We start from the raw sequence: 9801 nt of genomic DNA, 5'->3' as shown, positions 1-9801 counted from the left end.
TTACCATTTTAGCTAAATAAATAGAGAGAGAGACCAGTGGCGTCGCCCCCGAATGTTTTTTCTGTAGCCCCGGACAATTCTCCCTCAATAATATAATACATTAACCGTGCTTTACCTGAACCTCATCATGACACTAGAGAGGACGGCAGGATTGTAATTTCCCGTGTTCAGTGAATGCAACAGAGGCAAGACACCAGACCAATCAGAGAGTTGCATGGAAATACAGTACAAGTACTTCTGGGTCTCTGTGTTTCATTCAAGCTCGGCTCTGTGTGTGTGTGGCAATAGCGCATTTAGTGTGATTGAGCGAGCGAGAGAGAGAGAGAGAGAGAGAGAGAGAGCGCACACCGGTGCCATCTGTTGTTAGCATCTGGTTAGCTAGCTGCACTAACGGACATTAGGAGCTGTTTCCACAACAAGCTGGAGGAGAGTCCTCTCCAGTCAGTCTGAGAGACTCAGGTGAGCTAAAGGACTCTCTGAGTGTTTAGATAGTTAACTTAAGTCTAAGTTATCTCAGTGGGTCTCAAACGGTTTGGTCACGAATTATGTAAAAGATTATTTCCGAGGCACACCTTCATACGATCATTATAGTTATAAAAAAATAAGAGAATAAATGAAATACAGTTATGAAATACTATATGACAGTAAAACAAGAATACAGTTTAAAACGGGAGTGATTTGTAAATTATCCATAAAGAAAAAGAAAATCTGTTTACAGTTGTTTCATATGGGTGTTGAGAAATGTATCCATAGATCTCTTAATTTTGCTCTCAAAGTGCACCAGATTGATGCATTTAACTTCAATATTTAAAAAAAATCTTCCCGGGGAGCATGCCCCCGGACCCCCCTAGAGGAGGTGAGGACCCCCATAGAGGATGTTAGGTCCACCCACTTTACCTCTGCTTACACCTATATGCTGTGAGCTGATTATCGAGCCTTCATTGTAACAGTCGCGGGTGTACTGTGTATGTGCGTATGGAGAGTGTTGCAGTAGAACATTTCACTGTAGCGCCCGGTACCTTAATGGGAAACCCTACATGTTTGAGCACCCTCTATGAAACGTCAAGCTACCCCACAGCACCCCCAAAAGAAAATCTCTGGCTAAGCCCCGAATGTTTCCAGGACCAGGAAACGCCCCTGAGAGAGACATAAGGCGCTTTCACACCGGAGTACTTTTCCCAGTATAGTTCAGATAGTTCTTGAAATTTTGCGTTCACACCAAAAAAATCCGGAACTAGAACTTAGTTCATGAGAACCTTTTCACCCCCTTTTTAGTCCCAGGTACTTTCATGGGAGAAAAAGGTTCCCATTTCTGATTGGCTGGGCGGATTACAAACCACGCCCCGTAAAACTCGGAATAGTTTTGTGAAGCCGCCATTGTATTTGCTGGCATTAGCATTAGCATTAGCCCAGCGCACCAACGGAGAGAGACTAATTTATGGCAACACAAAAAAAAACATGGGAGCGGTGGAGTGATGAGGAGGTGTCGGCGTTCTGGCGATTTACTCGGAAGGCCAGCAGCTTCTACTGAAGCCAGTCCCCAACTCCGGGGACTTCGGGTGGCAGTATACAGCATGAAGTTGTTTGCAGCCTGCCAGTAAACCCAAAGCAGAAGAAGAAGGCTTAATTTGCCTAATCCTCCCTCAGGGACTTATTCCGGTGTGAACACGATCTGCTCTTTAGTTCATCAGAACTCTCCAATTTAAATAGTTTTTATTAGTAAATAATGATGTTCAAAATAAAATAGTCCCTCTGTTGCCTTAAAAAAATGTATGTGTAAATATGTGATTTGTAAATGTAAAACACCATCCACAAATGCATTTAAAAGATTTGCAAACTCACAAATAAATTTGCAAATGTAAAACGGATCTGCAAATACGCAAAATATTTTCACAAATAAAAAAAAGATCTGTGAATACTATAAATCATTTACAAATAAACAAAAGGAATTTGTGAATATCTCTTTAACATTGACAACTTTCGATCAGGCATTTGTGAATCCATTTTGTATTTGTCAACCAAAAATGCGTTTGTGGATCTCAAATCTCTGCTTGTGGATCGTCTTTTTACACACACAGAGTTTTGAGACAAACTTTCCGCCCGTCTCGACCGAAATCTGCTCGTGTCACTCGGTTATGTTCGGAAACCACGTGATGGCCTGCTGATGACGACATTTCCGCATTTCCAGGTTTCAAAGTAAGAGCATGATGGTTTGTTTAATGTCCCGTTTTTGTATTACTTTAATGAACAGTTAGGTGCATTCTTTATCACCATCATGTTATAGTGATACAGTTAGTTTGTGTTGTTCAATACAGCCTATATCGAGCCCATTCGTATGCATTGATGTTGAAGTACTTAGGCTACGCCACTTTCGGGTCCCGGGGGGCTACAGCTGGCAGCGAAGTAGCCCCAGAGATAACTCTTTCTTCATATTTTGTTTGTATTCATTCAAGCGGGTCAAAGTTACAAAGCCCTTCACATCTTATTAATCTGCCTAGTTTTACCTTACCAGTGCAGTGGTAAGGTTATCTGTAGAAAAGCACCGTATTTAGGTTAGCCTTCACAGTAAGGCTACATTAAATGTTGTAATATTCATTGTGTCCTTTCTACTGTTTATGTATATTCCTGTTTATGCTTTTATTTGTATTTAATTGTATTGTGTTTATACTGTTTGAGCTGAACATTTGACATTCGATTTTTTTGAAATCTTCAAAACTCTTGTGAAAACACAGACCATGTCATCCATTTTCTGGTGTTTTAGATTTGGTTTACCAAAGTCTTAGGTTCACAAAAGTAGTGTAATATATGACTAACACTGTATATACATTTGTAATTCATGTCTAAAATGTATAAATTTGAATTTTGAGTAAAATAGTTGTTTATCAATCTACTTTCCCCACAGCAGGGACTGAGATACATCAGGACTGAATAATGACTTCATATGACATACCAAGGTTGTGTGATGTGTACAAATAAAAATTCAGCATTAGAACTCTTTTTCAACCAACAATTTATTATAAATATGTTCTTTTCAACTAACTATTCATAAAAATATAAGAAACTGGAAAATCGTACTATTTACAATATCAGAACTTTGTGCCGAGGTGTATCTTGACCTGGTGGCAGGCACAGATGGAGGTTCTGGCTCCTGGATATATACGCCGCCTGTGGGCCTAGCGCAGATGTGAAACCTCTCTGTAAAACCAATTAAAATGTAGGACAATAATTACTACTAAGTTCATTGAAATAAAGTTCAAGTGGCATGTTGCTTAAGCACAAATAACGATGCACAACTAAAAAGAAAGTGTTGGAGGTGGGGCAGGAGTCTCTCACACACACACACACACACACACACACACACACACACACACACACACACACACACATGCCCCTTTCACACCGGCGCTTTTCCAGCTCCGGCTCGGAGCTGGAAAAGCGCGGTTCCGAATGCGGTTCACTTCCAGCTCCAAAAAATTGTCGGTCTAGAGGCAAGAGCTTTGGAGCTAGAGGCGGCGGCGCTTAGGTCTCTCTTACGTCGAGGCGTGCAGGAAACTAAACCCACCTCCCCTGAACATGGGTCGACTGAAGAGTCTCGTCATGCCTGCCTACAAGCAGTAGCGCTGAGCAAAGTGACTAGAAGGCAACCACACACTTATAAAAAAAAAACACACTTTATAAAGTCAGGCAACACTAACCAGGCTTCGTGTGATTCTGTTTATTTGTACCTTACTTTGACCATCCGTTCGCTGTTATTGATCATTGTGGAGAGCAGGCAGACGTTTTGTTTGTTATTATAGCAGCTATCGGATGGAATCAATACATGGGCTGCACAGGTTGTCATGTCCGACTATCACAAGTAGAATCATAATGAAAAATACGCCGGTAAAATGTGCCTGTAGAAAACGGCTTAGCAAGTAGTCAGTTTAGCTTCGGTTGCTATGCTAACATCACCCATGTTATACCAGAGAAACTTTCATAACAGCGTTGTGATGCCAAACAGCAGTCAATTCAGACTGACACACATTCACTTAAGGGGAACTGGGGATATGTATCAGCTGCTTGTGTGATAGTCAGACAGTGAATACTTTAGAGCTGTGTGAGCTAACCCGGAGCTAACGGGAGAATAAACTCCCGTGGAAGAGCAGCCAGCCAGCACTGCAGCGGTCGGTAAATGCCGCTGAAACACATTAATAAACAATGAAGCATGGCACTCTGGAGAAAAGTATAATGTTGGAGAAGTCGTTATTTAATTGAATCTGGCTTCGTATGATTAAAAGCAACACGATCATCGACCCGACGCAGTCCCCCCCCGTTGTTGTTGTGAGCTCCGTTGGGGAGAAAATCAGCGATGTAAACGGTGACGTCATGACGCAGCAGCGGCAGCTGGGCGGTGTGAACAGAGCGGGAGCTGAAAAGGGAAACCGGAGCTCTAGCTAGGAGCTAGAAAGGGAAAAGCGCTGGTGTGAAAGCCGCACTACACACATACACACATACACACACACACATTTCTAGTTACTTTACATTCAGTATATAATCATACAGATGTAAATAAATCTATAACAAAGTCCCCTCTGTACAAAACAGTATGATAAAATACATGTCTATAGCCAGAGATGGAGTACTCGAGTCCTGGACACGGACTCGAGTCGGACTCGAGTCGGACTCGAGTGCGGACTTGGACTCGTGAATTCTCGCGCACGATGACTCGGACTCGGACTCGTGAATTCTCGCGTACGATGACTTGGACTCGGACTCGTGAATTTTTCCCCCCACGATGACTCGGACTCGACTTGTACATTGCCACTCCGACTTGGACTCAGACTCGGACTCCAGCAAGTTTTCTCTGGAGTCGGATGTCCTCTACCCTGGCGTGTGCACCTGCGAGGCGAGTTCACGTACTGGGCCCCGCTATTCCAGTCTAAAGATGTCTAGAGACACCTCCCGCATCGTGCTGTATGCTTTCACACATTCTGCTTCCACATTGGAAAAGAGCAGCGCAAAATGCTCGTTATGTGGAAAAAAGATTGAAGAGAAGACTCCGTAACACATTACTCTAAGGATCGAGTTCAGAGATATAGGCTGTCTTGAACACTATCATCAGAGTAACGTGATCTAATCAATAAATAAAGATTCAGCCGATAACACGAAAGCACATGGCTACTTAACATGCAGAATGTCGTGATTTTGCATGCTAAGTAGCCATGTGCTTTCTCGGGCTTAATCTTTATTGATAGAATTTAAACATTCACTATAATAATTATAGCGTCCCCGGCTGAATGATGGTCAGACTCTCTAACTGATGGTATCTGTTTATTGCACACCCTTGCTTGTATACAATCATTACCAACGTAATAGTTTGTGCCCTTATCAGCCAGGTGCTAAAAACCGAATGCAACTATTTAGTATATGTTAATTTATTGGTCATCTATCAGTCATTATACATGTGTGTTTACACTGCTCCGTTGTCCATTGACTTCCGGTAAAAGTTCCAGGCTAATGTTGTGAGCCCAGCACCTAGTGGGTGTCCGAATAATCATCTGTTTGTCCCTGTGTCGTTACGCTCCAAGGTAATCCACTGGGCTCACACCTCTAAGCTCACATGTCATCCAGGTATCCGGCGAACGATGTTCACAATAAAACAGCGTTTCTGGTGGCCAGCCATGGTGAAGGAGGTGACGGAATACGTGGCTGCCTGTCCCGTGTGCGCCCGTAACAAGACCTCATCCCTGGCTCCAATGGGTCTTCTTCAGCCTCTGCCCGTGCCCCAACGCCCTTGGTCCCATATCTCGCTCGACTTTGTCACCGGACTACCACCTTCTAAGGGTAACACTGCCGTCCTGACGGTAGTAGACCGATTCACCAAGATGGTTCACTTTATCCCTCTGCTTAAACTTCCCTCTGCCAAGGAAACGGCAGAGGTCATGCTAACCCACGTATTCAGGATTCATGGTTTCCCCAGTGATGTGGTGTCCGACCGAGGTCCCCAGTTCATCTCCGTCTTCTGGAGGGAATTCTGCTGGCTCCTAGGCGCCACCGTCAGCCTGTCTTCCGGCTACCATCCCCAGTCCAATGGCCAGACAGAACGCCTAAATCAGGACCTCGAGACCTGCCTCAGATGCCTCGTGTCCTAGAGCCCGAGGTCATGGAGCTACTGCTCTTCACGTAGCTCTGCATGTCGTCGTTTAGGTGCTTTTTTTTCTTGAGATAGGCAGTGCTCAATCCACTCCTCCATAGTAAGGCCACCCCAGAGGTCGAAGTTAACATTAAATGTTTCCATCTTAAGCTTTGTTAGTTAGTTAGTTTCGTAACGGATGTAATATAATGTATGTAATATTGTGGATAGTGGTGGTCTAATGGATAGTGAGGTGGGCTGAAGATCGGAAGGTTGTGAGTTCAAATCCCGCCAGGAACATCACCACTAGTGTGCCCTTGAGTAAGGCACTTAGTCCTTAGTTACTCCAGGGAGAATGTCCCTGTAATTGGTAATTGTAAGTCGCTTTGGATAAAAGCGGCAGCTAAATGAAATGTAATGTAATGTAATATAACGGTTGTAGCTTTTTCTCAGACGCGGAGGGATACTGACTTGTGAAAAGTAACTACAATTTTACCCGTGATATACGCTCATTATATCACGGCTAAGAACCAATCCGATTGCTTGATTTGACTTATACGTTTTATAAAACATGGTTTTGACTGGCACGAACGGTCGGGAGTGAAGATCAGTTGAGCGTTTCTGTGACTCCGCCCAGCAGCTGCTCTTCTGAGAGGAACCGCTCTGACAGCTCTCTCTACTGGGAATCACGCTAAGCAACACATTTCACCCAGTCTGAGAGTAAAAGCTTTCTCGAAGGTTCGTTTAGCTTTCTTACAACGTTACGTTAATGTTAACTTAACCTTAAGTTTGCTAGGAGGCTATTGTTACTTCCCTTAACAAGAGCTAGCTGTCTTATCTAACAACAGTTAGCAGCTAACGTTTTCTGCAGTTTGTGTTGACCTTGAAAAACGTGATGTAGTTATTTTAGGGTAAGTTAACTTAACGTTATCTTACAAGTTGAGAGACTTACGTTTTGTTTAAAATCGTCAATGTAATGCACGTTATAGGTTTTGTGTTGAACATGACGTTCGCTAATGTTAGCTAACTCTACCAAAGGTTTTTGCCATTGTTATTTACCATAAGCAATTGTTGACTGTAACGTCTATGCCAACAAACTGTAACAAACCCGAATTTTAACGTATATTTTAAGTTTTTTTACAGTGTACTTATATCTGTACATTTCTTTTCAGTTTGCTTCAAGAAGTGGCTTCAACAGACAGAAATGCAGGCCAGATTGGGAAAGGCTGGACGCTAAACAACGGAAAAAATGATGGACATAAACAAGAAAAAAGAAATCACTTAAGAAAAAAATGTTGTAATTTCTTTGTTGCATTTATTATCATACATATTGTTACTGTTTTTGTTCCCATTTAAATATTTAATACTATTTATTATTTAAATTTTAAATCAAATGCACCTGTTTTAGATAACATATTTATTTTTGCTGTAAGGTAGGTTGGTTTATTTTTTGTATAATTATTGTATTGTTACTGTATATTTTATTATATTAACTAGCTATTTATTGCTATGTATTACATTAAAATACTGTTATGAACACTATACAATGTATTTATTGTGGTAGTTACCAGAATACATGATGACACAATGAATGTATTTATACAATGTATGCTGGTCACCTGGAATCCTGTTAAGCTTCCAGCATGGTATATTTAATACTAGTATTAAACATAAGCTGGTGATAGGTGGATGCTGGTGACCAGCATAGTATGCTTAATATTTGCAATTTATTAGTATTTGCACATTTATATTTTTGTAAAATTTGTACTGAACATTTATTGACAGTTTTCAAATGTATTTATTTATTTAATCGTTTATTTGGCAGGGACAATGCACAATAATGAACACTTTAAACATTAAAATGTGTCAAGCGTAACAGTGCCAGATTTAGCTTTGAGCTAATTTCCATCCGCAGTCCCTCACATAAAACATTTAAGAATATTATATTTTACAAACATAGTAAAAACAAAATACATGATATGCAAAAAGTGCAAAAGAGCAAGAGCAGCATACACAAGTATTTATGACATGGTAATACAATATAACAGCAACGACATATAAAGTGCAAGAGAAGATACAAGAGCTACCTAAAGTGCAAGAGTAGATACCCCTGTATTAAAGTGCATTTAGCGGTGATTGCACGTCTGTTTGTTTCTCAACCATTCTTTGAGTTGACCTTTAAAACTATTGAGAGTGGGACAATCCCGTATCTCAGTTGGGAGGCTATTCCACAATGAGCTGCCTTTAATGGAGAGGACATTTTGTCCAAAAGTGGTCCGTCTACGGTGGACCTCACAGTCTCCTCTGGTTTCTGACCTAGTACAGCGTCCAGTGTCTTTTTTGTGGATGAATTCCCCTAAGGGAGGGGGGGCCATGGCATAATTACACACACTGTTAGTCTTGTCAAAAATACAATAACCACCTCTCACCTATTGTGTAAGTACATACAAGCAGGTCACACAGTATGATCACAAATATATAAACTCTGTTAAAAATCTGTTTTTATTAAAAAGTACAGGCTGCATATGTGTTCTCAGCCTTGGAAAACTTGACATGTTTTGGGATGTGTCTGAACCTCTCTATAGTGGTTCATTAATAAAACAGATATTTGAACGTGTACCTACTTTGTTCATGTACTGTTGAGGTTAATTTCAGTAGTTGTGTGCTATAATGTATTTACAAAGTGTGAAGAGGAGGCAACTTCAGAATAGGGAACCTGTTCAGGTCAATTAGAGTCAAACTACTAGCTTATTGGTTATGAACAAGACTTCACTTTAAAATAGGGAATATATTCTTGGATAGAAATACCTCATTTTGAGTTATTTAGACACAATTAACACTTATAGTTTAATGTCTTGTTACATAAGAATAGGTCATATTTGTCAAGTGTTATTATGGGAGAATTACTATTATTGTGGTACAACTAGGCCTGTCACATAATTAATTTTGTTGGACGATACATTTTCCCGGAAATTATTGCGATAAACGATAATATTGTCGGCACCGTTGTAAGACTTTAGACCACTGACATAATGATAATATATAATAATAATTCAAGTACATCCTTTCAAACAGAACATTTTTATTGAACATTCAACATTGCAAATGAAATGTGAAATAATATTCAAATATATAAATTATATATAATAAATAAACAAATTAATTCAATTATAAAAGAAAAATGAAATCACACACAACCAAAACAATAAATTAAATGGACTCAGGCTGGAAAACAGAGCTCTCTCTCTCTCTCTCTCTCTCTCTCTCTCTCTCTCTCTCTCTCTCTCTCTCTCTCTCTCTCTCTCTCTCTCTCTCTCTCTCTCTCTCTCTCTCTATATATATATATATAAAAATAAATATATTTATTTTTATATATTATTAATAAATATAATATATAAATAAATAAATATGAGCACACATTGTCTCACAAGCAAAAAAAAAACCTCAACAGGCCATATCCAAATCTGTATCAATCAAAGATTTCGAGCAAGGAACACCAACATGTTTGCATTGTCGGGCAAATGCATCTTTGATTGCAAACTGTCGGGAAGGTGGGGGCTCTCCATCTGCCGTGTTTGCTCCCAGCTGGGAAAACGGAATGGGGTGGTTGTGTTTCAGGTGCAGTTTAAGGTGGGTCGTATTGCTAGCTTTTGTTGCTACCTTTTTAAAACAAATGCGACACACCGCCC

This window comes from Trematomus bernacchii, unplaced genomic scaffold, assembly GCF_902827165.1.
Source record: "Trematomus bernacchii unplaced genomic scaffold, fTreBer1.1, whole genome shotgun sequence".
NCBI classification, from domain to species: domain Eukaryota; kingdom Metazoa; phylum Chordata; class Actinopteri; order Perciformes; family Nototheniidae; genus Trematomus; species Trematomus bernacchii.
Note: the sequence above shows the minus strand (reverse complement) of the source record.